The following is a 15,130-nucleotide window of genomic DNA, read 5'->3' on the forward strand; positions in this document are numbered from 1 at the left end:
AGTATACATGGGACTTAGTCAACTGCACCAGGCTCCAACACATTATTTCAAAGCAGTAAATTTCTAAGTGATACAGTAAAAGACCAATTTTGAGTAACTATAATTGCTATGAACTAAAACTATTCTCATTTGAAAACAAGTTACTTCAAGTAACATTTTTGGTTGATCTTTCCACATCATACATCTGAAATTAAGACACTTGGCAGCATGTTTCTGGAACACCGGGAATATCCAATATGGCATTAGATGCACAATTGTGTTTGCCCTCAATATCATATGACAAAATAAAGAGGGATGTCCTGAAACATACTTCAGCTCTTTCAGATTTGTTGGCTTTTTTTTGGTTGTGATTTTTTTTTTTTTTTTAAACTTCAAACTTAGTGTTGAGACTAAGTGTAGCTAAGCTACATTTACTTAATGGTAGGCAGCTTCACTTCATCCAAGACGCTCCTACACCTACCATTCATATGAATTTAAGCAAGCAGTAAAAGCACAGAAAGTGAACTTCCAAAATAAAGCATCAAAGCTTATTGTCAGGTTAAGGGCAAAGGAGAGGGACCACAACTCTCAATCCCATCAATATGGTCTCAAAGGAGTCATCTAAATGCATTCAAACCTTCAACTATCAGCTATACAGCATTCTATGCTGAAGAGACTGTAGAGGAATGCTGCAGAAAATGCTAGTTTTAAGCAATTAGATTTCCTCCTCCTTGAGCAACAAATATGAATATTATCCGCATTACACTTACAGGTGTGACAGCTATTGTCTTCCATCCATACTTCAGAGCACTGGGGAACTTACACAGAGGTCTGCTTGAAAACTTAAAGTTCTGAAGACATTCAAAGATTGAAGCCTTAATGGGAATGACATTTGGGAAAAACAAAGTTCAACAACCTCAAAGAAAGGAAAATGACATATTTACACTCTGTCTTAAGAGAACTAAAGTACCCATGGCATAACTCAAGAACAGGGATAGAGAACTCAATATTTCTCCCATCACTATCCAAAAAAAAAAAAAAAAAAAAACCAAAACCAAAACAAAACAAACCCAAAACCAAACAACTAGACACAGGAGGCCTAATGATACAAAGAGCATTTTTTTTTTAATATAGCTCTGTTACAGCAAAACCACGTGGATTATTTCACCTTTTGAAAAAAAAAAATTCCAAACAGAAAACTGGACAATGGTACTGGTTTCTCACATAACCAGACTTGAGACATGCTGATGAAGAGCAGAATCCGACTACATTTAACTATATCAGGCATAACATGTAGCCTGCATTTAACAGTTAGATAGTGTACCACTAGTTACTTAAGGTACACGATGCTTTTTCTCAGATAATGTAACAAGAGAGCAGGTCTTCAGATCATACACTTAGTTCTGGCTACTAAACAGAAAAGTCAATTTCAGTTCCAGTTCTGAAGAAGTGTTTTTGCTCACGTGACAGTAAAGAGGAGAATGCCAAAGACACAACACCAAGAAGGCAAGAAGTCAACGCCTTACATACAAAACCTTCAAATGTTATTTGAACAGCAATTAACTGTGCTGCCTTCACCAAGCTGTGCCCTTGCTGTACGCATACATTTCAGGCTACTGTCACAGAGTGCTGAGCAAGACTGGGCCTCTCACCCAGTATGACCATTCCTTCACTCTCAGAAGCTTTCAGTGGGAGTTACACTGGTTTCACTGGTATGAAACCATATCCTCAATTATATTCAATATGTCTGAATGATAGAAGGAGGAGGGACATAACATTTATAGCCTTTGCAATTCTATTATTTAAATTCTTGTTTTAAACATTTCCAAGTGATTAAAAAACTACATCCAAGGCACTGGTAAGTAGCTAGATGATGTGGGTTTTTATACTGGGAGATAAGGGTTTTGATTATGACAGTGAAACAAACCAGACTTGCCAAGATTAGAATGAAGTCAAGTGAATTTAAAAAAGCACTGGTAAATACATGTACTATAACCTAAGAAAAGCAAACTCAGAAAGTCACTTCTATCTGGAAAATGCTAACATCAATTTCAAAAACTGCTTAAATGTTTTGAACTATGACTTTCACTTACTATGCAGCCCTTTTCTTGAATTCATAATGAACATGCAAACAACTGGGCAAGACTTCCTTTCACCTTGTATTAAAGAATGAGCTACAACAGGAAACAACCTCAAAACTAAAATAAAAAAAAAAAAATCAGATCTAAGAACTTTAGTATGTACAATTTCACACAGATTCTATCTCATGCTGCTAAGCAACACATTGCTATACATTTTTTCCAATGATGCTACAGTTTATTTATGCAGGAGGCTGTCCTTCCGCAATGCAAAACGTGTTCTTGGCAATACAGCCAATTAGGATTGAGTTGACATTGTGGGTTCAACTGCAACCTCAGTTCTTTACAGGTAGCAGCAGAACACTGTAAGCAAGGACAAATCATGGTTTAATGTTTATATTTAATGTCCTAGATTAAAAGGAATACACACATTTGCAGTTGATACTCTGTCATCTATGGAGTAATTATTATATCATGTCTACTTATCACTATTGCAAGAAAACACTGCGCCTAAAGTTTGCCCAAAGACTAATTAAATGTCCTTGGTACCTTATTTCTGATTATTAAATCTGTAGTTTGGTCATGGCCATATCAAATCTTTCAAGCTGTTCATCCAGTTCCAAAATGGATGTAATAGTTACAATTCTCCAAACTATACAGCAAAGTTCACTGTCAAAAGAACTTTAAGAACTTTAAGAACCCTGTTTGTTTCTTAAAGCATTAATCCAAGTGCTAATAACTGCAAGATGTTATACTGTTAGACCTTTTTAAAAATATTTAATCGTACCTCATTTTTAAAAGGGATAATTAACTTACAATGTTACTTCATATTCAACTTGACTGCTCTACCTTTTTGCTACAAAGAGCATTGTTACTAGATGCTCAAAAGTCAACGGGGAAAAAAAATCAAAATGCATGCTCACTATTACAGGCAGCAAAAAATATTGGTTTAATTTCACGTAAGTGATTAAGGCTTTTCTCTGCAAGACATTATTTTTTACAGCAAAGCACTAGGCAATAGAAGAAGTTTTAAAATTTCTGAGCATTAAAGTATCAATGGCTTCCTACTAGTTGCTGAAACACTACAAAAAGGGAACAAAAAGCTTTGGGAATGTATACAATGGGATGTACTAAGTCTGAAAGAGACACCAGACCAGACACCTAAATTTACACAGTAGCACTCATCTCTGTGTTTTCCCTGCATGAGGATGCGCACGATACAGCCTACAATTCTTCCCAATTAATATTCTTCGTAAGACCACACAGGTGTAAACTATATTTCTGAACTGGTATTGAAAGTTTTACTTGGTATTAGTATAACAATATCTAGCAGTGGTTCAGAAAACAACTGGACAGTGATAGCAACAGGTTCAGTTTCCTAGTGGAATGAGTCTTTAAAGCTGTTTCAGGAAAACTTATAGGTTTGTATACTAATGCAGATATAAAACAAGACCTCATTTTTCTTGCACTTAAAACAAAATTTAGTTTTGGATAAACATATTGCAATGTACAAACAAAACAGAATGGTGTATCCCGAAGTATTTTTTTTCTTAATGAAATTCATTTAATACATGGTCTCCAAATTTATTCTAATGGATTATCCTTATTTTTGAGCTAATATGTATTTCCTAATATACACATATTATTATAATTCATACATTTAAAACATCCTAACAACCATCATATAAATTAAATGATTTTTTATTTTATTTTAAAATAAAATATTTTTTATTTTAAATCATTAAATAAATGATTTATAAATAAATTAAATCATGAATGTTAAACATCTTAGCCTCTTCTGCCATGGTATTAAGTAATATTTCTGCTCTGAATCTAAACACAAAAGACACAGCAATGTTATAACAAAAAACTCATTTTCCAATATTTATAAAGTAGTACATTAAAACAACTTATACTAAATATTTTAAAATCAGAAAACCCAGATAAGCTGCACTCAAGAGTTTTACGATACGATCAAGAATTCAGATAAATCCACAGACATAAATTCTACTAGATCTTGAAAAACAGGATATAGTCCAAAATAGCACAGAAAGGAACGGGGGGGAGGAGTAGGGGGGACAGAGAGAAGAAATCAAACTACCATCTCTGGACATAAACCCACTTAGTGAAACTCATAGCCACTAATGTAACTTCCTATGATCTCATAAATAAGATCAATTTAATACTTTTCTTTATCATAAATGTGAAAGACATTAGTGACTACCTGAATTTCTGTACTGCACTTTTACATGCTTGTCTGATTAAATTTACAGTAAACAAAACATATTCTTAAAAATATAATCTCTACTGATTGAAGCCAGAATAATTAACATGATTTTAACAAACTGGGACATTTCTAACTGAATCCTTCACATATCAATTCTCAATCCTGTACTATCCAATATTACCATAACACAGACAAAACTACAAAATTACTAATAAATTCTGCACACGGAACACAAACTAGTAGGGTGATAAACAATGATAGCATGTCACAGAGTAATCTGGATGACCCGCTAAGCCTGGCAGAATAAAACATGCGCTAACATAGCTAAGTGTCAGGTCATTCTCCTGGAAAAAAAAAAAGGACATATAAAAAAACTTTGTATGTATCAGGAAACATGACTAGAAGCATGATTATTCTACAAAAGCAAGCGCATGTGAACACCACAATTACATGTTTGTAGCAAGAGTAAATGTCAAGACTATTGTCTTTTTAACAAAAGCATATAATTTTGGTCGCAGAACTGATATGAAGCTTATGAATTACCGTCTTCTACATCTAGCGAAAAGTAGCAACAAAGACACCCTCCACACCAATTAGCTTCCCCAGCAAGATGAGAGCGCAACATGCTGAAAATAATATCTGAACCCATTACAAGTGTGGCCACAGAACAGAACACCAGAGACCATCCACCTTCAAGGCAGTCTAGTTGTTCTGGGGTTTCCAACTGCTATTTATCTTATTCCCTTGCAGTAAGGGAATAAAGGTGTCCTCTTAAGACTGCTATTTCTACTCTCCTAACTTTTGGGCCTATCAAAGGAGAAAAAGAACTGAGAAGCCAGCAAGCAAGTACTATATGAATTGTATATCTAACAGACATTTTCTTTTCAAAAAAAGAAATCATTGCCAATCAAGCACATAAACAAAATCAGTGAGGACCTGCCTTTTCCCTACAACTTTTGAGAAGAGCTACACAATTTTCTGCATGATATTACAGTATTTCCTTTTCAGCTCTGAAGCCTGCTGTTATAAATAAAGTAAGATATTCTTTCATGCTAAGAGCTTTTAAGCTGTACACCTCAAGAACAGAACCAATATATCTAAATGTCTGTTTTGCAAATCTTTGGTTAGTCACACAAGAAAACATTTCTTGGCTGTCCGAAATAGCACATAGAGCTAAGACGACCAGCTAATAAAACTACCAATGATACAGAGCTACACTTTCAATTTAAAATAATGTCCATACACAGAAACTATCTTTAAACATAACTTTTAAAGCATAAATGATAGAGAGTAATATATGCAGTAACACTATTCTTCAAGGCCAGGCTGGATGAGTCTCTGAGCATCCTGATCTGGTTGGAGATGTCCCTGCTCCTTGCAGAGGGGTCGGACTAGATGGCCTTTAAAAAGGTCCATTCCATTCCAACCTACTCTATGATTCTATAACAAGCAAGAAGAGGATGCTGAATGCACTCCCAGAACACTGGGTAACACTGAAGTAGTATCTCCATCCATTGCAAGTGCCCTACTAAAAGGGGTTAGGAATTGTATCTTCCAATATAGGAGGAACTAAGTACCATGACATTGTTATGGTTTTGTGTTGGAAATTAAAGCAGACAGCAGACACAAAATATCGACAAAACATAGAACTGAATGGTGAGGAAGGTCTAGGTTTAACAGGTTTGAAACAATATCAGTAAAAGTAGAGTGTAAAAAAATTACTACCAGCTATGCACAGGAAAGAATACCGATAAGTCTTCAGCATTAAAAAACAAAGCCAAAAAAGCACTTCAGCAAAAGGCTCTTAAAAGTAGTTAAATCATGCCAGAGAAAGAGCAGTAAACACCATTTTTACCAAAGTCTACTTTTCCTGAAAGCAAGAACTCAGCAAGAAAGTTCCTTCATACAACCCAAGAAGTATCCTAGCTTCTACAAGGTAATGTTAAAACAAACAAATCAAGTCTGGTTTTGTTAACATGTAATCTTTTATGCAACTCAGCTAACATAAGAAGAAGGTCTATTATATGTATGTTTTTGTGTTGAGCAGTACCCATACTAAAGTACTGAAGTAAATTAAAACAAGGCCAAAAAATTTTTTTACTAATGAGCTGTCAGTCTCACTTTTAATTTTGTGAGATGAACGTCATCAATACTATACTTAGCAGTAGCTTAAGCCTACTTGATTTTGTTTGTGTTTGGACATGACACCATTTCATAGCAAAGAATGTTGGGTTGTTTTGGGTTTTTTTTTTTTTTTCATTTTGCTCAGATTTGACATAAAAAGTCCACAATACTCACATTCAGATTGAAGAAACAAAGAGTTTTCCTCCAAACCACAAACTCCAGAAACACTTTAGAAGCTCCTTCAATTCCATCTTTAGGAAAGGATAATCCTTTCTTCTTTCATTATCAAATCCTCGGACTTTTAACTTGGTAAAACCTTTGGGGTTTGTATCTGATACTCTACAGGTAGTGAAAGCATTGACACATATCCAGAACTTCAGTTCTGCAACTTATGCAGGAAGTTTTTATTGTTATTTTTAGGTTGCATTAGTTTCTATAATTTCTCACTAAATCAGCTCCTACAGTTAACCAGAGAAGAACATGAGTTTTGTGAATTCCTAAAAGCGTTCACAAAATATCTCACTTCTTTTGGGGAGCTGGGCTCAAACCCTTAATGATTGCTAAGAACTTTCATTCTCTAGCTCTGCTGACCTTTGAAACTTCCTTGGAAGTTGCGTTGTTCTTTTGCTGCAGCGCTCAAAGAAATCTCAGGCATTTTTTTTTAGCACAATTTTGTAGGCAGGACTGATGAAGGTAAAACTATGAGTTTATAAGTTTATAAGTATCTGCCTCCTCCAACAACCTGAATATTTAAGAATAGAGTATTTTTCAGTTGGAAGGGACCTACAATGATCCCCTAGTTTGTCCAGCTGCCTAAGGACTACACGTAACGTTAACTGCAGACAAAAATCTAACAACTTAATGAAAAAAGTTTAAATCAAAAGTGCTCCCTTTGATCTTCTACAGTAGGGCAATTTAATGCTATTCACAATTTCAATTCTTCCTGGGGAACAGAGCAAAAAAGGAAGCAACACTTCAATGCGCCATCCTTGGAAGGTCGCAGTGAACTGTACAAATGTTCAAATCATCATTCCTCGGGTTCAGTGGCATTCCCAGCCTGGGATTCCCCCAGAGACAGATAAATATATCAAGGTTTCTGCTGTATCTGATGAGGTTCGTATATTCTACCACGCTACTGGTAGGTGCTGAATGGCTTTTGCTACCTTCATTCTCTCTCAAGTATTTGAAGGAAGTATAACGGCATCTTCCAAGTTCATTCCACTTGTGGCTTTAAAACATGAAATTATTCATAGTTTACCGCACATAAGACTTTACAAAATTCAGCACTATAAATATTTGAAATGTTGTCTAAAGCCATTCAGCCCATGAATTACGGCTATTACTACAATGTTATTTCTACATTTTACTTGTGTGTTAGTCTTTGTTAAACCATGCTTAGACACAGCACCTGACTTATCACCACCATAGCGTGCAGTACCCACTGCCACTACCACAATTATACTACAAAGCTTCTGTTAGAAACGCGAAGTTTAAAGTTAGCCTGCAAAAATCAGGCTAGCCCCTTCTGACTCTCTTTGCGTTTTCCACGGAGAATTTAAATGCTTCTCTAAACAATGTTAAACATTACACTAAAGAAAATCATTCAAAGACTATACTCCTAGTATCTTATGACACTATCAACACATTATAGAAATTTCCCCTCAAAGTGTAAAATTCACATAACTTACTGGTTAACTGCAAATAATTAAAGCACAGTACAGCATCTAAATCAGATATTAAGTTGCAAGCATTTTACGTTCTTGAATCATGACAAAATTAACTTTGTGAAATACCTAGATATTTTGAAATGCTTTAAATTCAAATGTTTAAAGTATTTCCATCATTGTACTAGCCTTAATTTCACTTTTTTTTCAACTCTGCTTTTCATTTAACACTCAATCAGGAAGCACAAACTAAGCACAGGAACTCAGACACTACCATCATCATCATCAAGCATTATCTAAAATGCCTTAAATACAGAAAAAAAAATGGTATCAGCATTAAAATTCTTGTTTCAATAAGCCTCTTCATAACTGCTTAACAAACTCAGTCAAACTTCCAACTAGTTTTCAGTGTAGTAACTGCCTGACTCAGCCTGGAGATTCTTGTACAGTTCCATGCCAACTATCTGCAAATAAACATTTTGCCATTTCCTGTTGCCTTACACCATTTCAGTCTGAAGATAGTTGCTCTGAAAAATCAAGCTTGCACAAGCTCACTAGAGGTGCAATGATAGCTTTTTTTTTTTAAAAGACTGTCTTAAGCACGCTCCATTCCAGCTAAACTCATACAAGCCATCTGCCTCAGCAGACTGAATGCTCAAGAAATCACTGAAAACAACCTATCTGCTCCAGAGAACTTGTATTAACAGCTCCCCTTAAAAATCCTGGCCTCTCTGCAGGGAAATAAGAGGTGGCAACAGGAACAGCAGTTTTGTTTTCTGTCTTAATGCTCCTTCTGCCAGCACAACAAAGGCTGTGGTTTGATGTAAATGCAAAAAGGTAAGCAGCAGAGGAAGATGGACAGGAACAAGTAAGGAAGCCCCTAGAAAGTACGTTAAGAACCAAGCAGAGCTGGAAACAGGAGACTTATTTCTGCTGTACACACTCCCTCCCACAACCAAAAAGTGACGCCACTGTCCCAGAAACTTAATATCCCTTTATCTATAAAACCCATCCAAAAGGACGTCATAACTTACTTTATTAAGAAATGCAGGAGATAACGATCAACTGCTACCACACTGTAAGGACTGCGGATGAGTTTAAAACCTCTGTTGCAGCTATGTCTGAAAACCAGAAAGTCATTAAAAAAAACCAATCCACCACACACAAAGAAAATTTTCAAAACACACATTAGGAGCAGTCTCCTCCCCACACTGCAAATGGTTAACTGCTAAATCCCATAAACCCCCTTGCTAAAGAGCAACTCCCTTCCATACACAAAATAAAGATACTGGTTTTCAGCTGAATCCACCACAGGCCAAGAGGGACAAGAGGAATTGAAACTGTTCTTTTTAGGGACAGTGCTTAAACCAGCACAAAGTGACAGCAACACAACTCTTATAAGGTAGTTTTGCCACCAGTGTGTACATGGATCTTTTCTACTTCCATTGTTGGAATCTCAGTGAAAAACAGCAATCTTATTCCCCAGTAAAAGTATTATATTCTGGTAAATTTTAGGACAGAAGTTTCACTATATTTCTGCATACGGACAAGCCTTAGCTGAAGGTACAGCTTCACAGTCTGTTTGACACCAGGCAAGTCTCCACAATCAAGAGAAGGAGGGCGACCTTGCCGGCTTTCATCCTAACCACCTTCTCACCACTAGTATTAGCCCTTACGTCACCACATAGTCAGCCAGATCAAGAAGGCAATCTGGCTGAAAGGTAACTGAGAGAAAGGAATGAAAATCATTTTAGTTTTCAGCTGCATCACATGCCATATGAACACCAACAAAGGCATGAGAAACAGGCAGAATACATAGCCATGAATAGAACTTTTAGCATTACTGCAAACCTATCATGAAATACACCCTGAAAGAGGAAGGAAATAGAATATGGATAATTATAGTTAGCACTAATTTAGCTATGATAGCAACCAAGGTTCACATACATTAGAGCAGAGCTGAGTCCTGACAAGAGAGTTGTGTCATAAAGACCAAAATTTTTCTCAACCATAATGGATATCACAGGAAAATGCACACAGAGAAAGCTGTTTAGTATATGACAAATGCCAGGAATGTCAGTTCATGAACAGCACAAGTTCAGTCATGAAAGAAATATTAAGTAGCTGAAGCAAATAAGGCCAAGTGCAAGAAGTCTAAGAAGGTGAAGGCAAAAAAAAAAACAAACTGTCTTTGCCCTGGAAATTACAGTAAAGCTAGTGGAATACTTAACAGATCACAGTGAGTCAGGACAATTCATTTAGCAGTAACACTTTAAATAATCTGGCCATAAGTACATAAATCAGTGACAAAGCTACAGCAGGTAATGCAGATGATGTAAAACACAGAAGCTGGCAAAAATTTTACTTCTCCTAACAAAAAAAAAAAAAAAAAAAAGGCCAGAGTTATGAAATTGTAAACAAGACTGCACGATTCAAATATTATGTGGAATTAGAGATGACAAGAGTATGAGTAACTGAGTACAACAGCTATAGCCGCTGTGACAGTCAATGCCTCACTACGTTTTAGCAAAATAAATTTTCATATAACAAAATTTTGTGCCTGTGAGAGCCACACAGACAGAACATGCTCTCTAAATTTGTCAAAGGCTCAGTTTGTCATTTTTCTCCCGTATAATTTGGGATTTTCAGGGTAATCTGGTTTCCACTGTTAATTTCATTTCCATCAAACTAAAGTTCATTTCCATCAAAGTCCCCTAGGCAGAGAGTAATCGACTGAGGCACCAGGAAGAAAAACTGTCCATGTCTTATTCGTTGCAGAAGTTAAATGATGTTCCACAAGAAAAGAAACAGAACTGCAGAAGTCAAAGGGAAATCTCTGGGTTATAAGGCAGCTATATAGAACCCCTGAGAAGTTAATTCTTTTAGTGTCTTGTCCATATATGTTGCTGGAGCAATCACAGCTTTTTCAGATTAATCTCTTTATCCTCCTCTCATTTTTCTGGGTACTGAGATAAAGGCAAAACTGAGGGAGAGAGAGGGAGCACAACAGCAACTCAAGCCAACATAAACTGTGTCTGTAACACTTGAACATCTAACAAAAATCCACTGAAAAGTTATGACAGGACGTATTTTTGAAGTTTACAGCCTCTGTACCACAATTTGTCATCAATAAAACAAAACGCAACACAAGCCTTTTAATTTACCAAGTGATGTGACAAATAATACATTCATGTTTGGGAAATGTACAGGCTCAGCGCGAAAAGCACCTATCAAGTTTATTAACAGAGGAATAATTCTACTCAGTATAGGATTTAGATTGATGTAACACATGCATTTACAGAATGAATTCCAAAGATAAAATACTGAACGACAATCCAATTCAATCCATCTCCCAAACTGACTGAGTCAAGGATCCAATGGGAGGAAGAGTTCATAATTAAGTGGGGGGGAAAAAAACTCACTGGCTTAATGACAAGTTTAATTCTCGTATTTTCCCATTTTCCACTTTCATGTAAACTTAGAAGAATCTTCTTAAATTACCCATGGCTCAAGTGAAAATACCCCCCTTAAACGGTAAAATGCTTAAATAGATCATGACCCGTGCATTTTTTCCAAGGCTCTTTGCATCATTTGTTTTTCACCACACACAATTTTTAAGGAACTTCACTGAGCCATTTGACAATTCAACTGAAAAATTGAAGCATTTTAAAAATTAAGCTTTTAGTTCTGCCGAGAAATCCACTCTGAAATAACACAAACCTAAAGTCCTGATGAAATAATATGTAACTATAGCTGAAAAAAAGGTACTTTCTTCCCAGCAGTAAAATCTCTCCAAAGTACACAGCTAAACTCACCAAATTTGGTGAAACAAAGCATTAGTAACTCAGAAGCATTAGCTACCCAGAAGCAGGAGAGAGAAAAAAAAAAGTCCAAAGGAGGATACCCACTAACACAATTGGGCACTCTGAATTCATAAGTAATATTTTAAAGGAAAAATGGCAAAAGAAAACACAGAATCAATTAAACAGAAGATATTCAGGAAGGAAAAGGAGAAAAGGTAAATCCATACACACAAATTTTATCAGATCAATAAAATTTCACCACAGCGTTTCTTTAAAGCAGACCAATAACATCAGACAAAGCAGGCAAGCAGGAGTAAACTACAAAAAACTAAAAAGAAGTCCTCCTTTCTTAATAAGAGAAAACATCTTAAAAATCACAGAAAGTATCTTAAGAGAAAACAAACATTTCCAGAGCTTGTGAAAGAAGCAAAGAAAAAAGTTTTTATACCTGCTGTACCAGTCTACAGAAATGTACCCCAAAAATACTGTCTTTGTAACTCCTATAGATGGAAAAACCATTGCAGCTGAACTGTTTAAATGTCAACATGGTTGTTAAGGCTTCTCCTGTTCGTCCGTTCCACTCCCCCCGGCCATTTCTGGCAATTTAAGTTCTGAGAAAAGAACTTAAATTCTTGAAATACACTAGAGAAGCTGATTGTGTTAAAGAGCAAAGAATTCAAAGAACAAAGAATTCAAACTGTCATTTAGAAGGTAAACAACGTACAATGATAAATTCACATTTAAAATTTTGCTGTTAGAATAACTGAAAGTAGAACCAAAGGACTAGTCTTCATTGTAAGTGTGAACTACTACTATTTATCATATTTCCAGACCCATGAAGAACCACAGTGGCTCAACACTGAAAACCCCTAAAACCATATTTTAGGTGTAGTATAGTGTAAGCACGTACTCAAACGCATGAATCAGCCCTCACAGGAGAGATTTTGACTCTCTGCTCTCAACTGTTAGTTACTTGCTGCTGGTGTAGATAATGTATACATCTTCTACAACACCTCAATCTTCCTGCATGATACTTGCACCCAAGTAAATACAAAGCATATAAACGAACAGCACATCAAACATCGAGCACAATTTCAATTTTAGGAAAAGATGATCTCCTGAAGAACCAACTAAGGATCAATCAACATAGTGCATTTGACTCTCCAAATCCAACTCAATTTTGGCTACTACTTGCCAGCAATAAAACTAAACTAATACCATGTTGGCCATTGACTATCCTCATCCAGCTGCCTCCAGGCACCACATCCAGAAGTTGCTACTGGTTCTAAATATTCTATGATTCCATTATCAAGAAAGTGATTTAAAAAAAAAAAAAAAAAAAAAAAAAAGGAGAATTCATGGCAGGACGCATTACTAAACTCTCCTTCATCCAGTCAAAAATCTTAGGATGGCACAGATAAAGTGAAAAACTTCAGTCATACACCTGCTAACCAGAGGCTGATACTGATCACACTGGGTTTTTTCCATGGCTGAACACGCAGTAGCTTACAGCAAGGTTTCACTACCACTACGCAACCTTGCTGCATTGATTGCCATTGATGAAAATGAAGCTTTTAATTTCACTTCAAAGCTTTTCATTTTATGAAAAAAAAAAATTCTAACTGTGTTCAGAATCCTAAAAACATGGAAGGAAAGGGAAAGAAATTAAAGGCTTCTCAAATGCCATAAGGGGAATCCAGGTTTCAAGTTACATCTTCACTAGACACGTTACAAACTGTCAACCACAGCAATCTGGCTAAACTGCTACAAGAATAAGAACAGTAAGAATTTTCAGGCAATCTGGAGGTTATCTTCCTGCTAATTACCAGAATTATAATGAAGAAACTCCAACTCAGCAAGAAAGCTATAAAGCACTTAAAAAATCTGACATTACTACCTCAACTAGAGAAAAAAAAGTCAGTACATCATCTTAAAGCAATGTCCCATTGTGTGTATGTGTATACACACACACAAAATTATAAGCAGCAAGGAAAAGCACCTGGGATTTTAAGGTCCCACTGTGATTAATAAAGTACTGTCTGGAAGACAGTCAAGACATATGAAGGGCTGTGCAGAAGTGGCACCTGAAATTGTAGAACAAGTCACTGGAGTTTTCACCTTCAAGCTCCAGAGAGTTTGTCACAATTTTTAGAAAATAACGGAAATCCTCACAGCTAAAGGATTCAGGAAAATGCATTAAAAGGAACTGTCAGCAATGACCAAACAATTAACATTTTATTTCTAAATTAGAAATATACAAACTCTAATATAAAATATGGTTTAAACTATAGCTTAAGTTTTTAGTTTATCAAAATTTTGGTCTTCCACCAACCTATTCACCTAAAAATTAAGCTAAGCAGATGCACCTTTCTTATTTAACTTTCAAATGTACGGACCTGTTCTGTTGAAACTTAATCAAAAACACACTGCAGTAACCACTGCTAAGACAGCAGAAAAACTAACCACCAAAAGATCCAAGGCTCATTTACTGAGATGCCAGCATATTTTGACAAGAATATTCATTTCATCTTATATTAAGAAAGTAAGAGATTTTTCTTCCCTTCATTTCTGGACAAGAAAATTCAAGTAATATAAGTCTGTCACCAATATTCCACATCACGGTGCTAGCAAGGACACCCCCCTCCAACCAAAAAAGTCTGTCTGATTACAGAGGGATCCTACTCAGCACACATCACTGCTCTTTTTTTTCTTTACTGAATACATTTATAAACAATCTCCTTTTTCTTCTTTCACCATTTCAGAGCATTATAGCTAAGATCACCCTGATGCAAAACACTATTTTCCTGTTCCCACACGTAGTCCCACTGAATCAAGGCAAAAGGTTGAGTTGCAGTTAAGTGACTTAAGGATTGGAGCCTATGGAATTTATAATGTACATTTTTATGTCATTCTATATTGCCATTTAGCTGTTACAAAAAAAAAAAACCCAAACTGTTACTTGTCTTAAACAAAGGCTCTTCCAGGGACAATTTTCTACTACTTGAGTTACATGAAAGCTTAACGAAAAATTAGTCCTAGAACTTCCTCCATGTCCTTTAAAATTTGGAAAAAAAAGGTTTATTCTGTAACAGTTCTCCATTCACAGACGTACATCTTTAAGGCATGATGCAATGTGGAATTCCCCTCCTGTGAGGGAATTCATGGCTAAATACTAACCTCCAAACAGTATGATTTGCTAAAATGGCCATGCAAAGATCTACATAAAAGAAAATCACATTTTTCTGTTGGCAGAGG

The 15,130-nt window shown here is 35.9% G+C and overlaps 1 protein-coding gene across 1 annotated transcript in view; it reads right to left on the reverse strand.

Annotated features, from left to right (window-relative positions):
* The window catches only part of USP9X (ubiquitin specific peptidase 9 X-linked), a 101,571-nt gene extending 86,722 nt beyond the window's left edge, over window positions 1-14,849 (reverse strand). Inside the window, exon 1 of the mRNA XM_086766451.1 lies at window positions 14,835-14,849. The gene's annotated coding sequence lies outside the window, so the exon portion shown is untranslated. The remainder of the gene's footprint in view (window positions 1-14,834) is intronic.
* Between the last annotated feature and the right edge of the window lie 281 nt (window positions 14,850-15,130).

Source organism: Chlamydotis macqueenii, chromosome 1 (genome assembly GCF_036417535.1).
Source record: "Chlamydotis macqueenii isolate bChlMac1 chromosome 1, bChlMac1.mat, whole genome shotgun sequence".
Lineage (NCBI taxonomy): Eukaryota > Metazoa > Chordata > Aves > Otidiformes > Otididae > Chlamydotis > Chlamydotis macqueenii.